The following is a 16,594-nucleotide window of genomic DNA, read 5'->3' as shown; positions in this document are numbered from 1 at the left end:
TCCTTCTTAAGAAATAATAGCATGAGAGGTGCAGCTGGTGGGAGTTTACCCCTCCCTTCAGTGCCTTGTTCCTAAAGAAGATCATAAATCTTTAGCAGGACTTAAGGGAGGATGGTTGACAAAGGTGTGTTTAGACTTTGGCAGGCATCTGACTTAGCTCCTGACTTTCCTCTTCATTGGTTAGCTATATTTGAAAATATATATATGAAACTATATTTGAGGTTTCTTTTCCTTTGTTTGCTCTGATCAAAAAGTTTTTAGGCCAAGATTACTTGTGGGTACTGCTTTATGTTTGACTGCATTTTGAGTTAAAATGTAAACTTTGTATTCTTGGTAAAAGTCTAAATGTTCTTGGAAGTATGCCAATTTTAAGGTGCCTTTTGTGAAATCATTATAAAAATACTAGCTTGATTTCAGTAAAGTTGCAGCAGAGTCAAAACCATCAAGGTGTCTCTGTCTGTCAATTCTTCGCCAAAACCGTGTCTTCCTGTCTAAAGCCTTGTTCTCCCGAGGATGACAGGAGCCCGACTGGGCCGATCCGTGGCACCTCAGACCTTGCAGGGGGAAAGTAACTGCAGTTTACTTGACCCTAATGTGAAATCACTAAACAAAAATCTCATTGCATTTTCTGAAATCTCTCTTTAATTCTTAATATTCTTGGCACTCATACACCTGAGGGACAGAGTTTTCACTCCTCTGCTGATTGAATAATGGGCTGTGTAGCTATACACCTTGAAGTATATATAGAGGAAGTGGGAAAGTGTCTCCCAAGTACTGGAAGACAGAAGGTAGGCTAGGGGAGGACAGGCACAAATGATACAGAAATATAAATCTCTGCATATCTGGAAAACGTGTGGGCCTGAAATGGAAACCTGGGCCAAGAATCACTAAGCCTGGTCCCTTTAGTGCACTCTAACCTTAAGGGAGGTGCTCATGTCACTCAGGACTCACTGGCCAATCAGGACTGTAAGGCTACCCCTTCAGTCAGCGAAAGAGGCTGGTTCTTCCTGGTTCCATAGTGCATATTGGCTCTGTATGTGAGTGGCTTTTAAAAGTTGGTGTCCTGTGGTCTAATCAAGGCTGCTGTGTCCTGTGAGGATATTTCAGGTGATTTCCAAAGTCGTAACTGGTGAGTGTGTGGATATTGCCCCAACCTGTAGAGCAGGAGGCTGAAGAGCAGGACCTACTTTATTGGGTACTTCCAGATTCTTGGTGGGAACCTGCAGCCAGAAGTCACAGGAGGGATCACTTGTCCTAGCCATGACCATAGGAGAGGCATTTGAATATTTTCACTATATTGTGTTCTGGATTGAAACCAATAAATCTCACTTCAGGAGTAGATTAAAATCAAAGCCTTATTTTCTGAGCTCAGGGAGTCATCTAGTTCAGGATCTGAAAATTCCCCAAGGGTAAGCTATTTTTGATATTTAAAAGGTTAAATCCACAAGGCAATGCACCTTGGTGAGTGTCTGGGTCATCCAATCAATATTTAACATTGTAAGATAAGCAAAGGAGTTTCTGTTGGAGGGTTGGCCTGATCCAGCACATTTTGCCTCAAGGCCTTAAACAATTTACAAGACATTCGAAATGGAATCTAAGATCCTTAATTTATATTCCTAGACTTTTGGTCTGGAGCTTAAGGTGATAAGGAATGAAGAATTGGGTCCTTGGTCCCATAATAAGTGAGTGTGTTGTGATTAAGATATTTTCACAATTTAGGCACCTCCATTAAGGTAACATTAAGTTTAATCAGTTAACAGATAATTGGGTAAGTGTTATAAGGGGGCCCAGAGGGAGATGGCTCTGCAAACTTGGCAAATCTCAATTTTGTATGGGAAAACAATAAACCCAGAATTGATAAAACAAGCCTGTATAATGACAATTTTCTGGAGGTATCTTTATCCCAGATATCAAGCTATGCTGTAGAGCAACAGTAATAAAAAAAAATGGCATAGTACTGCCACCTGTACTTTAAATCTTAAAGGGGGGTATGCATCTACTCAATAATTTTTATTAAATCATATCAAGAAGCTGAGAACAAAAAATAAGTATAGGGGAATCAACTGCTGTCTCAGTTTCAAGCCCAGCTTGAGGGTGTCCAGTCAGCCAATGCTACCTTGGGCTGTTGTTTCTGCTCATCAACCTTAAAGCATCCCTGACTTTACTATTAAGAGTGTACTTTTTTTTTAACTTTAAATTAGTCTCTAAGATTTTTTTTTTACATCAGAGCCATTAGCAAAAAATCTTCCCTGACCTTGTTAAACAATCTGTTTTTCCAAATTCCTTCTAAGGGTAATGGTCATTGCTAACAACCTACATCTACGGTTTCTTTCAAGGGCAGTGGTTAATTCATTAATATGCCCCAGCAACCATGCGAAAAGAGATCAAGCATTTTTAATTTTAAATGCCAGTGGTATTGCCCAGTGAGGGGCTAGAAGCCTCCTTAGAGTTTTCAAACAACTCATGTTATGAGGAATATGGGCATCATAAGGGCATCAAGAGAGCTATATGCCATAACAGCACAAAGTCCTCAGTATAAGCAATTCTTGTGGCTATGCTTCTCCAAGACAAACTCATCATGGCTATTCTGACAGGGGAGCCAAATTCCATGAGTGTTACAGCTGTTTTGCTATTGCTCCTGCATGGTTCTCGACAGTACTAGGTAGCCAAAATAGTTTGACTATGTATGGGGGAGAGGGGAGTGAGGTTAGCTCAGGTCCTATGCCAGCTTGGAGGACCATATAACATGGAAGGAGTGAGGGATTGCTGGGAGAAAATTGGCAGCTAGGTTTGTTTTGATATGTTAAATAGGAACCTTTGACATTAGTTTCAGATTTGAAGCCTACATCTATGGAAATATAAACTTCGAGAGAGCAGCATTGTCTCCATTGCATAATGATTATCAAATGAGCCCACAGGAAGAAAGGTGACAAAGACAAAGATTTTCTTTTTGTTTCTTCATATCTTCTTTCTTTCCTTTGAAGGAGGGTGTTTACCCAGACTGGACTGAAATATTTGATTTCTCATTTTGTTTTCCTAATTGTTTTATATTTTATTAATTATTTTTATTTTTCACAATTTATTCATTATATATCCTGATTGAAGGCCACTCCCTCAACTCCTACTGGGCCCACCTTCCCTCCCTCTTTCCCCTATCATCTTCTGCTAGTCCACTCAAAAGGGGAGTTCCCCTCCTCTACCATCCACCCATACTTTCTCTGAATACTACTCAGCTATTAAAAAAAATGAAATAAAAGTTCTCCTTTTATTTCTTCTCCATAGGCCACTGTGCTCACCTTAGAAGATTTAATACCATGAAGCTTGCCTCCAACCTTACTGTGAAATAAACACTAGGTATAACTCATTTTTTTCTTTTTTTTTTTCAATGCAATTTATTCAGTAACCTTGAACAATGATCTGACCCTGGGGAAAGCCAGCCCATAGCTTAAATAGCCTCTGGGTAGCCAACCCCAGCATGCCACTTGGGCAATGCAGATAGGTCCACATACACGGAAGCAAGCCAGATCCTCAGCCTTAGCCAAATATGGAGTTGTTTGTGACAGAGAGCACTCATCATCGGGAAGGTGGAAGGCGAAAACCAGCTCCATCTTTAAGGCCCGGCATTACGCAGCTCTCTACAGTTCCCCCTTTTTGTTTTAGACACATCAGGCAAGAGTAGAGGTCTGATCTCTGATATTAGAAATAAATTGGGACTTTGTACCAATGTTCATTTAGGTGTCATCCACCCAAAGAGCATCAGACCTGTCCAATACCTTTTTCTCAGAGGCGGGACCTGGGGCATCAACCCGCATGCAATCAGACATGCTCTTCTCTGGTTTGAAAGCAGCTGACCCTGAGTGCAGTGCTTAGCCTCGCATCTTGAGCATAACATTTTAGCTCCCATGCTTGGGGAGACTGTCCTGCTTCAATGGCTGTAAAGGCCTGAATGGTCATGGCTGCATTATGCTGTTGTGAGACCCTAATCTTGCATATACACCACAGGCAAACCAAGGTGACCAACACCAGAAGGCCTGCTAACGCTCCCGTGTCCGCCCATTCCTTCAGATGATTCATGGCTGCAGCAATCCATGATGATAATCCTGTGGCTAGTCCTGCGTCCACTCTGGTAGAATTTACTGTGACAATGGCCACTCTCAGCTGCTCCATCGTAGTATCGAATTCTCCAGTCCAATTACCTAAAATATAGCTAGACAATTGTTTAGACAGATTTTCAACACAGGAAAAATTCTCATGTTGTATGCTAGTGACTCAAAGTCCAGCATGCTTTCATTGACAGCCAAGTTGAGCGATTTGCCATAGGGTATCAATTTGCTCCTGCAAGAGGTCAATCCTCTGATTGAACACCATCAAGCCTCCTTTTAGTTGGCCATTAATTACTTTTTGTACATCTAAGGCATGAGCTACATTGGCTAAAAGATTATTCAGGGTCTGAGCAGTCTGCACAGTATGACTCATGGCTAATGCCTCGGTGGTAGCTCCAACAGCTGCCAATGAGATGGCAGTAACAATGGTGGCTGTAGTTCCAAGATCCCTTTTCTGTCTGAAGAGAGTCATAGTGTGAGGGGCATCAACGGGCACAGGCACCCAGCGAGGCATGCGAGTAACCAGGGCATACCTAAATTCACTAGCATTCCAGCATTGGGCAAAAAAGCAAGTATCATTACCACAATTACTTGGCTCTATCTGGCTAATAATGAATAAAAATGGGGGATATAAACAAACAGGTGTGGGCTTATGTGAAATATTATGAGAAACCTTAACCCCCTCGTTGGAACATCCTGCATCAGTTCTAGAACTAGCAGTGGTGGTGTCCAAGGTCTGAGTAGGTTCAGGAGACCATTGCCCCCAGGGGCGAATCGTGCTCCATGTAAATTGACTAACTCCATGTTTTTCTCTACTTTTGAAAGTCATTTAAGGTTCTTAAATTATTTTTTCCCTTTTTTAAAATTTTTCATCAATTACACTTTATTCATTCTGCATCCCCCCATAATCCCCTCTCTCCTCCCCTCCCAATCCCACCCTCCCTCCTCCCTCTGCATGCATGCCACTCCCCAAGTCCACTAATAGGGGAGGTTCTCCTCTCCTTTCTGATCTTAGTCCATCAGTTCAGATCAAAAGTGGCTGCATTGTCCTCTACTATGGCCTGGTAAGGCTGCTCCCCCCCAGGGGGAGGTGATCAAAGAGCAGGCCAATCAGATTATGTCAGAGGCAGTCCCTCTTCACATTACTATGTAACCCAATTGGACTCTGAACTGCCCTGGGCTACATCTGTGCAGGGGTTCTGGGTTATCTCTATGAATAGTCCTTGGTTGGAGTATGAGTCTCTGGGAAGTTCCCTGTGTTCAAATTTTCTTGTTCTGTTGCTCTCCTTGTGGAGACCCTGTCCTCTCCAGCTCTTAATATTTCCCAGTTCTTACATAAAATTCCATTCACTCTGCCCAGCAGTTGCCCATCAGGCTCAGCATCTGCTTTGATAGTCTGTAGGGCAGAGGCTTTCAGAGGCCCTCTGTGGTAGGTTCCTAGGTTGTTTCCTGTTTTCTTCTTCTGATGTCCATCCTCTTTGCATTTCAGGATGGGGATTGACCGTTTAAGGTAGGGTTCTCTCTTTTGCTTAGTTTCTTTAGATGCACAGATTTTAGTGGGTTTGTCCTATGTTGTATGTCTATATGAGTGAGTATATACCGTGTGTGTCTTTTTGCTTCTGGGACAACTCACTCAGGATGATCCTTTCCAGATCCCACCATTTACCTGCAAATTTCATGATTTCCTTATTTTTCATTGCTGAGTAATATTCCATTGTGTAGATGTACCACAATTTCTGCAGCCATTCTTCAGTTGAGGGGCATCTGGGTTGTTTCCAGATTCTGGCTATTACAAATAAAGCTGCTACAAACATGGTTGAGCAAATTTCCTTTCTGTGTACTTGAGCCTCTTTTGGATATATGCCTAGGAGTGGTATGGCTGGATTTTGAGGAAGCACTATTTCTAGTTGTCTGAGAAAACGCCAGATTGATTTCCAGAGTGGTTGTACAAGTTTACATTCCCACCAGCAGTGGAGAAGGGTTCCCCTTTCTCCACAACCTCTCCAGCATGTGTTGTCACTTGAGTTTTTGATCTTGGCCATTCTCATGGGTATAAGGTGAAATCTCAGGGTTGTTTTGATTTGCATTTCCCTAGTAGCTAGTGAGGTTGAGCATTTCTTTAAGTGCTTCTCTGCCATTCGGTATTCCTCTACAGAGAATTCTCTGTTTAGCTCTGTTCCCCATTTTTTAAGTGGATTACTTGGTTTGCTGCTTTTCAGCTTCTTTAGTTCTTTATATATACTGGATATGAGTCCTCTGTCAGATAAAGGGTTGGTGACGATTCTTTCCCAAACTGTAGGCAGTCGCTTTGTTTTGATGACTATGTCCTTTGCTTTGCAGAAGCTTTTCAGTTTCATGAGGTCCCATTTATTGATTGTTGCTCTTAGAGCCTGTGCTGTTGGTGTTCTGTTCAGGAAGTTTTCTCCTGTACCAATGAGTTCTAGGGTATTCCCCACTTTTTTTTCAAGCCAATTTAATGTGTCTGGTTTTATGTTGAGGTTTTGATCCACTTGGACTTCAGTTTTGTGCAGGGTGATAAGTATGAATCTATTTTCATTTTTCTACATGTAGACATCCAGTTAGACCAGCACCATTTGTTGAAGATGCTATCTTTTTTCCATTGTATGGTTTTGGCGTCTTTGTCAAAGATCAGGTGTCCATAAGTGTGTGGGTTTATTTCTGGGGCCTCTGTTCAGTTCCATTGATCCACCATTCTGTTTCTGCCAGTACCATGCAGTTTTTAAAACTGTTGCTCTATAGTACAGCTTGAGATCAGGGATGGAGATACCTCCAGAAGATCTTTTATTGTAGAGGATTGTTTTAGCAATTCTGGGTTTCTTGTTATTCCATATGAAGTTGAGAATTTTTCTTTCCAGATCTGTAAAGAATTGTGTTGGTAATTTGATGGGCATTGCATTGAATCTGTAGATTGCTTTTGGTAAGATGGCCATTTTTACTATGTTAATCCTGCCAAGCCATGAGCATGGGAGATCTTTCCATCTTCTGATATCTTCTTCTAATTCTTTCTTCAGAGACATGAAATTTTTTTCATACAAGTCTTTGACTTGCTTGGTAAGGGTTACACCAAGGTACTTTATGTCATTTGTGGCTATGGTGAAGAGTGTTGTTTCTCTAATTTCTTTCTCAGCCCTTTTGTCTTTTGTATACAGGAGGGCTACTGATTTTTTTGAGTTAATTTTGTATGCGGCCACTTTGACGAAGGTGTTTATCAGCTGTAGGAGTTCCCTGGTAGAGTTTTTGGGGTCACTCATGTATGCTCTCATATCATCTGCAAATAGTGATAATTTGACTTCTTCCTTTCCAATTTGTATCCCCTTGATCTCCTTCAATTGTCTTATTGCTCTAGCAAGAACTTCCAGAACTATTTTGAAGAGATATGGAGAGAGTGGGCAGTCTTGTCTTGTCCCTGATTTCAGTGGGATTGCTTTAAGTTTCTCTCTGTTCAGTTTGATGTTGGCTATAGGCTTGTTGTATATTGCCTTTACTATGTTTAGATATGTGCCTTGTATCCCTGATCTCTCCAATACTTTAAACATGAATGGATGTTGGATTTTGTCAAATGCTTTTTCAGCATCTAGGGAGATTATTATGTGGTTTTTTTCTTTCAGTTTGTTAATATGGTGGATCACATTGATGGATTTCCATATATTGAACCACCCATGCATACCTGGGATGAAGCCTACTTGGTCATGGTGGATGATATCTTTGATGTGTTCTTGTATACGGTTTGCGAGTATTTTGTTGAGTATTTTTGCATCAATGTTCATAAGGGAGATTGGCCTGAAGTTCTCTTTTTTGGTTGGGTCTTTGTGAGGTTTAGGTACCAAGGTGATTGTGGCTTCATAGAATGAGTTTGTTAATGTTGCTTCTGTTTTGATTTTGTGGAATAGTTTGAAGAGAACTGGAGTTAGCTCTTTTTTGAATGTCTGGTAGAATTCTGCGCTGGGCTTTTTTTGGATGGGAAACTTTTGATGACTGCTTCTATTTCCTTGGGGGATATAGGACTATTTAATTGATTTACCTGGTCCTGATTCAGCTTTGATAAGTGGAATCAATCAAGAAAATTGTCCATTCCATTTAAATTTTCAAATTTTGTTACATATAGACTTTTGAAGTAAGTCCTAACTATTGTTTGAATTTCCTCAGTGTTTGTAGTTATGTCCCCCATTTCATTTCTGATTTTGTTGATTTGGATGGTGTCTCACTGCCTTTTAGTTAGCTTGGCTAAAGGTTTGTCTATCTTGGCTAAAGGTTTGTTGATTTTCTCAAAGAACCAGCTCTTGGTTTCATTGATTCTTTGAATTGTTTTATTTGTTTCTAATTGATTGATTTCAGCCCTGAGGTTGATTATTTCCAGCCGTCTGCTCCTTCTTGGTGTGTCTGCTTCTTCTTTTTCTAGGGTTTTTAAGTGAGCCATTAAGTTGCTTGAATGCGCTGTCTCAAATTTCTTCTTGAAGGCACTTAGTGCTATGAACTTTCCTCTTAGCACTGCTTTCATTGTGTCCCATAAGTTTGGGTATGTTGTGTCTTCATTTTCATTGAGTTCTAGGAAGATTTTAATTTCTTTCTTTATTTCTTCCCTGACCCAGCTGTCTTTTAGTAGCAAGTTGTTCAGTTTCCATGTATGTGTAGGCTTTTTGCTATTTTTGTTGTTACTGAGGTCCAGCTTTATTCCATGGTGATCATACAGGATACAAGGGATTATTTCAATCTTCTTGTATCTGTTGAGGCTTGCTTTGTGACCAACTATGTGGTCTATTTTGGAGAAGGTTCCATGAGGTGCTGAGAAGAAGGTAAATTCTTTTGTGTTTGGGTGTAAGGTTCTGTAAATGTCTGTTAGGTCCATTTGATTCATGACCTCTGCTAGAGATATTGTTTCTTTGTTTAATTTCTGTTTAGTTGACCTGTCCTGTGTTGAGAGTGGGGTGTTGAAGTCTCCCATTATTAGTGTGTGGGGATCCATGTGTGGTTTAAGTTTTATCAATGTTTCTTTCTTTCACAAATGTGGGTACCCTTGTATTTGGGGCATAGATATTCAGGATTGTGATGTCTTCCTGGTGGAATTTTCCCTTGATGAGTATGAAGTGTCCTTCCCCATCTCTTTTGATTAATTTTGGTTGAAAGTCTATTTTATCAGATATTAGAATGGCTACTCCTGCTTGCTTCTTGCATCCATTTGCTTGAAAAGCCGTCTTCCATCCCTTTATCCTCCGGTAATGTCTATCTTTGTGACTTAGGTGTGTTTCTTATATACAACAGATTGCTGGGTTTTGTTTACGCATCCATTATGTTAGTCTCTGTCTTTTTATTGGAGAATTAAGTCCATTCATATTGAGAGAGATTAATGACCAGTGGCTTTTAGATCCTTTGAATTTGATGTTGCTGTGGTCATACGGTTGTGTGCTTGGTTGCTTCTTGTTTTACTGTAGTGGGGTTATTTATTTCCTATGTTTTCTTGAATGTAGCTAGTTTTCTTGGGTTGTATTTTCCCTTCCAGTGTCTTCTGTAATGCTGGATTTGTTTGTAGGTATTGTTGAAATTTGTTTTTGTCATTGAATATCTTGTTTTCTCAGTCTATGAGGACTGAGAGTTTTGCAGGGTATAGTAGCCTAGGCTGACATCTGTCTTCTCTTAGGGTCTGCATGATATCCATCCAGGCCCTTCTGGCTTTCATAATCTCTGTTGAAAAGTCAGGTGTGATTCTAATGGGCTTGCCATTATATGTTACTTGGCTTTTTTCTCTTGCAGCTTTTAGTATTTTTTCTTTGTTCTTTATACTTATGGTTTTGATTATTATGTGGCTGGAGGATTTTCTTTTCTGGTCTAGTTTATTGGGTGTTCTATAGGCCTCTTGTACTCTTATTGGCCTCTCTTTTAAGTTGGGGAAATTTTCTTCAATGATTTTGTTGAAAATATTTTCTGGGCCTTGGTGCAGGGAATCTTCTTTTTCCTCTATTCCTATTCTTCTTAGGTTTTGTCTTTTTATGTTGTCTTGAATTTCTTGGACGGTCTGTGTCAGGAATTTTTTAGATTTAACATTTTCTTTGACAGATACATCTATTTCTTCCATTATATCTTCCACAGTTGAGATTCTTTCTTCCATTTCTTTTAGCCTATTGGTTATGCTAACCTCTGTAGTTCCTGCTTTCTTCCCTAAGTTCTTTCTCTCCACAATTTCTTCCATTACTGTTTTTTTTTTTAATTTTTCCAATTCTATCTTCAGGTCTTGAGTTATTTTGTTGGTTTCCTTCCCCTGTCTGACTGTATTTTCATGTTTTTTCTGTGAATTCCTTCAGCTGTTTGTTTGAATAATCCAGTGTTTCTTTTATTTCATTCAGTGATTTAAGCATTTCCTCTCTAAAGGTCACAGACTGTTTGGCTGCAGCTTCTTCTATTTCTTTTTTATTTTATTTGTTTCCTCTGTTATCATCTTCTTGAGCATAGATGTTAGGTCGTCTCCTTGAATTTCATTTATGCTGGGGTGTCTAGGGCTATTTGCCCCCGGATAACTGGGTTCTGGAGATGCCATAATGCTCTGGCTTTTGTTGGTTGAACTTTTACACTGTCCTATACCCATTGAGCTATCTTAGTTGTTTGAATTTAGATTCTGGTTGTTCCTGGACTCTTGTAGTGGAGAGAATCTCTTTGGCAGGAAGATGGTTTTTCCTCAAGGAAGCCTTCCCAGCTTTTTGGGTATAGTCACTGGATGTCCGGTGTTTTTCAGGAGTTGCTACAGCTCACGTCAGGCATAGAGACCTGGGTGGTAACTGTCGTCCTGATCAGTCAAGAGGGCTCTCCTCTCACTGGGGGAAGTTCTGGACACAGCTGCCCTTCTTCTGGGTTTCTTGCTGTAAATTTAGTGATCAGCTGCTATAACCTGTGTGTGTCCCGTGGTTTGGTCAGTTTTGTTAGGGATAACTGGTTGCCCCTTGGAGCAGTATCTGGGGGTTGATATCAGGGTTCCCGGTCTTTTGTAGGTCTGAGGTTGGGGCTCTGTGTCCCAGAACCCAAGAGGTAATCTGTGGCGGGTGAGTACTGCTCTGGTGTCTTGGGGCACACAGTTTTGTCTGTAAGGAGTAGTTGGTGCAAAGCAGTCCTCTGGGCTGGCAGAGTGTGCGCCCACCTGCTAGTCTGCGGGAGCTGAGTTTCCAATCACTCTGTGGTCCCTGTTTGGGCCCAGATCTGTGATGGCTGGGTGTACTCACCTGTTTGTGATCTGAAGTCTGCTAGACTTTCCCTCGCTGACCCCAGCAGCACAGTTTCTTCCTTCTCTGTGGGGTCCTCTTCAGACAGGGGTTCCCAGTCCCTGTTGTACTGGGGCGTGTAGCTCGTCTGTACCGCTGAGCTGAGTGTGCAGCTCTCCGTGTGTGGCAGGAGCTCAGCTGTGATGGTGGCAGAGACCTTCCGGGGAAAAGATTGGGTGACCTGCAATCAGACCCAAAACCTTGCTTCCCCGTGGGGTCCCCCCACGACTGGGACTCCAAGTCTCAGGCACCCTTGTGCCCACGGATCAGCCTGGGAAAGTCGGTATAACTCATTTTAAAGAGTCCCACCCCATGACTCCAGTTGATTGACCATCTCACATCCAGAAACGTGAAATATGAAATGCTATGAATTTTGAAACATTTTATCACAATAATTTCAGAGAATGTGGTTCTCTTTCTGCCTGGAGGGCTGTTTCTCATTACCCCAGGAAGGCAGGAGGGACAGAAGATGAGGTATAAAGCTTGGAAGGCCCGCAAGCATAACAGCGATCAGACACTCTGGGAACCACCTCAGAAAGTAAGTTCAACTTTAATTCCAGAAAACAGAGGCTATATACCACTTGGGAAGTGAATGGGGTGCTCCAAGGATAAGTGTACATAATTGTTTAAAACTAGGTACTTTAAGAATGCCTGATTTGCATTAAACAGCACATTCCTATCATATGAACAAGAACACAGTACCTAGTTATCCTATGTTTTAAGGGAGGGGAGAGTTAGCTGGGATCTGTGTCAAAGGCCATCTATCAAATGTGGTTGGTGGCTTCTATGTCCAAAGACACTCTCCAGATGAAGTCAGGCAGAGAAAACGTACCTTTGCCATGGTTATACAACTAGGCCAGCAGCAGGGTCTTACGTGGAAGAGAAAGCCTCCACCCTCATATCTCAAAATTCAGTCTGGGTTGTGATGTTTTTCAATAGTATCCCTGGAACAATAGGTATATGTACACAAAGAAACTTCTACAGACTACCACTGTTGTGTTACTGTCAGAGAACTTCCTGGTTGGTGTTAGTTCGCCATTCCCCACATATTCATCCACTGGATGGAAATTTTCTTGTGTAAAGTGAGGCAATTGAAAACAGTAAATGGTGAGAATCAGAATCAATATGTCTTCCCTAAAACGTGTTTATTTGCATGTAATTTATATTTACAATTCATTGTATTCTATTTAAAAATAAGTTTATTTATTTACTTTACATTCCAATCGTAGTCCCTTCCCTTCTCTCCCCCAGTACTACCCTCCATTCCTACCACTCTTATTTTCTTTCCCCTTCAGAAAAGGGAGGTATTTCCATAGAGCTAGTTTTTTTGTATAGTATGAATGATACTTCATATGCAAACTGAACCAGAACAAGCAGAAGAATTTCCAAATTCCTAGTATTCATAGTTATTTTCAGCAGTGTGAGTTTCCTGGTGCATTCTTAATGAAATTACAAAACCAATTAACAGTCACCTTGTATCACATTCAGAAAATCTACTCAAAGTGGGGAAAACTACAAAACCTCTAATTGTTCTTGGAGAAAGAGAGGTCCATTGCTTCTTTCAATATCCCTATGCTCATGTGGGTTGGAAACAATGATACTCCTATTTAAATTAGAATCATAATAAAAGATTTCTACGTTGAATTAGCACAGTTTGACTTTGGTTTATCATAAATATGTGGTATAGGGGTTATGATTTCTCCACAAAAATATTCTTGACTCTCATAAGCTGCTCCTTTCACTAAATTTTACAATGTTACTAAAAGAATATGAGTAACACTAGTTATACTATGAACTATTTGCATATTAGAAAGTTTGGGACACATACTGATTACTTTTTCAATGTGTATACCTCTTACAATATATGAGTAGATAGAATGAACCTAAAAAGATTGACAGTTCAACTGAATAGCTGTAATATCCATAAGATTCAATGGTATTATCTGTTACAACATTATTTTATTTTCTTCTTTCTTAGGGGAGTGCCTTGAAAACACAAACCAGATAACTGACATTGAAGTACATGGAACTGTGAGATTTTAACGATCATCAGTACACATAAAGCAGTGCTGTTTTTACACTGTTGCTTTTCTTTAAAACTTACAGGAGACAGCTAGGCATGGTAGTACATGCCTTTAATCCCAGCACTCATGAAGGCAGAAGCAGGCAGATCTGTGTGATTTTGAAGTCAGCCTGGTCTGCCAAGCAAGTCTAAGACAGCCAAGGCAACACACACACACACACACACACACACACACACACAAAACCCATTTCAAGAACAAAAACCAAAAGCATCCAACAAACAAACAAATACAAACTTCCAGGACACATTAGTATTTCTTAAGAGGCATATCTGTATCAGCATACACATAAAATTACCTTCTATTACTTGTAGAACTTTGAAAATGTTCTTCAATATTATGTTCTTCCAAATTGTAGCCTAAAACATAGTACCAGAAAATATACGATATTGAAAATATCATATAATTATTAAGGCAAAACTTAAATCACTATCTTCTGTGACCCTTAGAACCATGCCTGAGTTATTCACCTCATTCCTCCTCATTCTCAATTGGAATTACAGAAGAGGATCAATAACAAAGTAAGAGTTGTCTCCTTATTTTAAAAGTGAAAGAAAATTTGCAGTAAGGTTTCTGCAGGTCTCTAACATCACATCTTTGTAGAGTTGCTTCTGGGAAGGCTCCAGCAAAGTCCACTCTTCTTGGCTGAATTTCACATGTACATCATTGAAGGTCACTGAATTCTAAAATATGCCATACATTTGTACAATAGAAAGAGTGGGAGCAATATAAATTTATACTTCATTGGCAATATAATCATATAATTCTAGTGCTTCTTCCATTTATTTTCTGACACAGAAGTGCTAATGTTAGACAGTTGGGTGCTGTGCATTGGGTGAAGGAGGAGAGAAGAAAAAGCCTAAAGGTTAGATTGTAAGAAAACCCAAAGGTGTGCTTTGAAGACCTGTGTTACAGAAGTTTCATCACTTTGTAAAACAGGAATCTAAAGTAGTGAGCAGTTGAGTTCTTGAGCGATCTATGAATCCTGTTCAGTTCCTTGATTAAGTCAGTCAGGACCCTCTCATGAGACAGGTGGAAGGAAAAAACAGTCACGATATTTTATCTAGCAACAAATGAGATGTGGTGATCAGGGGACACTGTACAAATGGGTGACCTCAGTCAAAACACAGCATGGCACTGAATATTATGCTTTGACCATGCCTCAGGGAAGTGGCATATCAGTATGTGAAAAGGGGGACTCATATATTTGTGGAAGGGAAAGCGGAGTACAGTGAATATATGAATAAAAATAATGTGAGGTGGCAAACAACAACAATCATAGCTGATAAGATCATATTTGTGAGTGACCAGACAAAAGAAAAGGCATAGAACACATGATTCTTCTTTGATAATTGTTTTGTATATTCTCCTTTCCAAATCATGTATAATCTATAGTTGAAAAATAAAGATTAAAGCTTTTATATTAAAAAGGAAGTGTTAATGTTATCAATAAGTCATTCTTAGAAGAAAACTGAATAACTGTGTCATATCTAAACTTTTTGAATAGGATATAGCCTTGGAACAGACATGCCAATTAATGTGTACAAAGACAAACAGAGAGAAGAGAGTGAAATAGAAAGAGAAAGATAGAGACAGAGACACAGAGAGAAATGAACAGATGAACAGTACTGAGTACATATTAGAGAAATGTATGAACATTTATTAAATACAAAAAATGATGGACAAACTGGGTGTATTCAGTTATGCCTCTAATTCCATCTATCAGGAGGCAGAGGCAGGTGAATCTCATTGAGTTGATGCCAGCATGATCTATGCAAAGAGTTCCAGGACAGCCAGACCTATATTGTAAGAGAGAGCCTCCCCTAAAAGTCAATCAAACAAATATAATAGGTAGAAAAAACTCAGAGATCTTTACTGAAGTTCCTACAAGGAATTATACATTCAATCCAATTCTGTATTAATCTTTCAGAAACCAGCAGTGCCACAGCTTAAAATGTAACATTAATAAGATCTTACTAAAAGGGAATGCATGTTTAAACAGGTAAAAATAGAAAGATAAAAATATTAGCAATGTAAATGCTGACCATAAATAAGCAGCATAAGGCAGGAGAGATGGCTCAGCAGTGAGGAGCTCTTGCTGCTCTTGCAAATAATTGGGCTCAATTGTCAGTGTTTACATGGAACCCACTACTATCCATTGTTCTAGGTTCATGAGTTCTGAGGTGATCTTCTGACTACTGTGAGGAGCAGGCACACAAGAGGTGCATAGTCATGCATACAATCAAAATACTCATATTCAGTAAAAATTCAAAAAAAACATATCCCAGATGGCAGAGTTGATTGCACACTGTGTCTGATCATCAGGGTAGCAGAGACTGCACAGTGACCAATAGTTGGAACAGTAGGCCACAAAACACCACTGACTGTGTTTCCCAGGTGAAAGGAAACCCACTGGTGAGGGAAAAATTGGTTCCAACCTCAGAGCACTGAGCTAATCCCTGGAAAAGTTCCTGGGATGTTGAAGCAGGAATGCGGTTTTCAAGCAAATGGACCCAAGAAACAAGCAGGAATAGCAATTTTAATATCTAATAAAACAGACATTCAACCAAAATTAATTGAAAGAGATGAGGAAGGATACTTCAAACTCATAAAAGGAAAATTCCACCAAGGTGGTGTCTCAATTCTGGGCAACTATGCCCCAAATTCAAGGGCACCGACATTTGTAAAAGAAACATTAATGAAGTTTAAAGAACATTTCAATTTCCATACATTAGTAGTGAGAGACCACAACAACTCAATATCATCAAAGGACAGAGCAGTGAAACAGAACCTAAAATGAGATATAATGACACTAATGGATGTCATGAATTAAATGGACCTACCAGATATCTAGAGAAATATTCACCCAAACAGAAAATATAATATCTTCTTTTCAGCACCTCATGGACCCTTCTCTAAAAATGACCATTCAGTAGGTCACAAACCAGGCCTCAACAGACACAATATTGAAGTAATATTTTGTATCCTATCAGACCATGATAGACTAAAAATGGATCTTGACAATAACAGAAATAGCAAAAATACAAATACAAGGAAACTGAACAACTCCCTACTCAATGAAATCTGGGTCAGGGAAGAAATAAAAAACTTCCTATAATTCAATGAAAATGAAGGCACATCATAC

At 39.9% G+C, this 16,594-nt stretch overlaps 1 protein-coding gene and 1 pseudogene across 1 annotated transcript in view; both read left to right on the top strand.

Annotated features, from left to right (window-relative positions):
- Positions 1 to 16,594, top strand: part of LOC110561735 (vomeronasal type-2 receptor 116-like) — a 799,658-nt gene that overhangs the window by 640,205 nt on the left and 142,859 nt on the right.
- LOC132650892 (single-stranded DNA-binding protein, mitochondrial-like) lies at positions 514 to 14,766 on the top strand (annotated as a pseudogene).

The sequence above is a fragment of the Meriones unguiculatus genome (assembly GCF_030254825.1).
Source record: "Meriones unguiculatus strain TT.TT164.6M chromosome 13 unlocalized genomic scaffold, Bangor_MerUng_6.1 Chr13_unordered_Scaffold_34, whole genome shotgun sequence".
Taxonomy (NCBI): domain Eukaryota; kingdom Metazoa; phylum Chordata; class Mammalia; order Rodentia; family Muridae; genus Meriones; species Meriones unguiculatus.
Note: the sequence above shows the minus strand (reverse complement) of the source record. Positions and strands in the feature narration are given on the sequence as shown.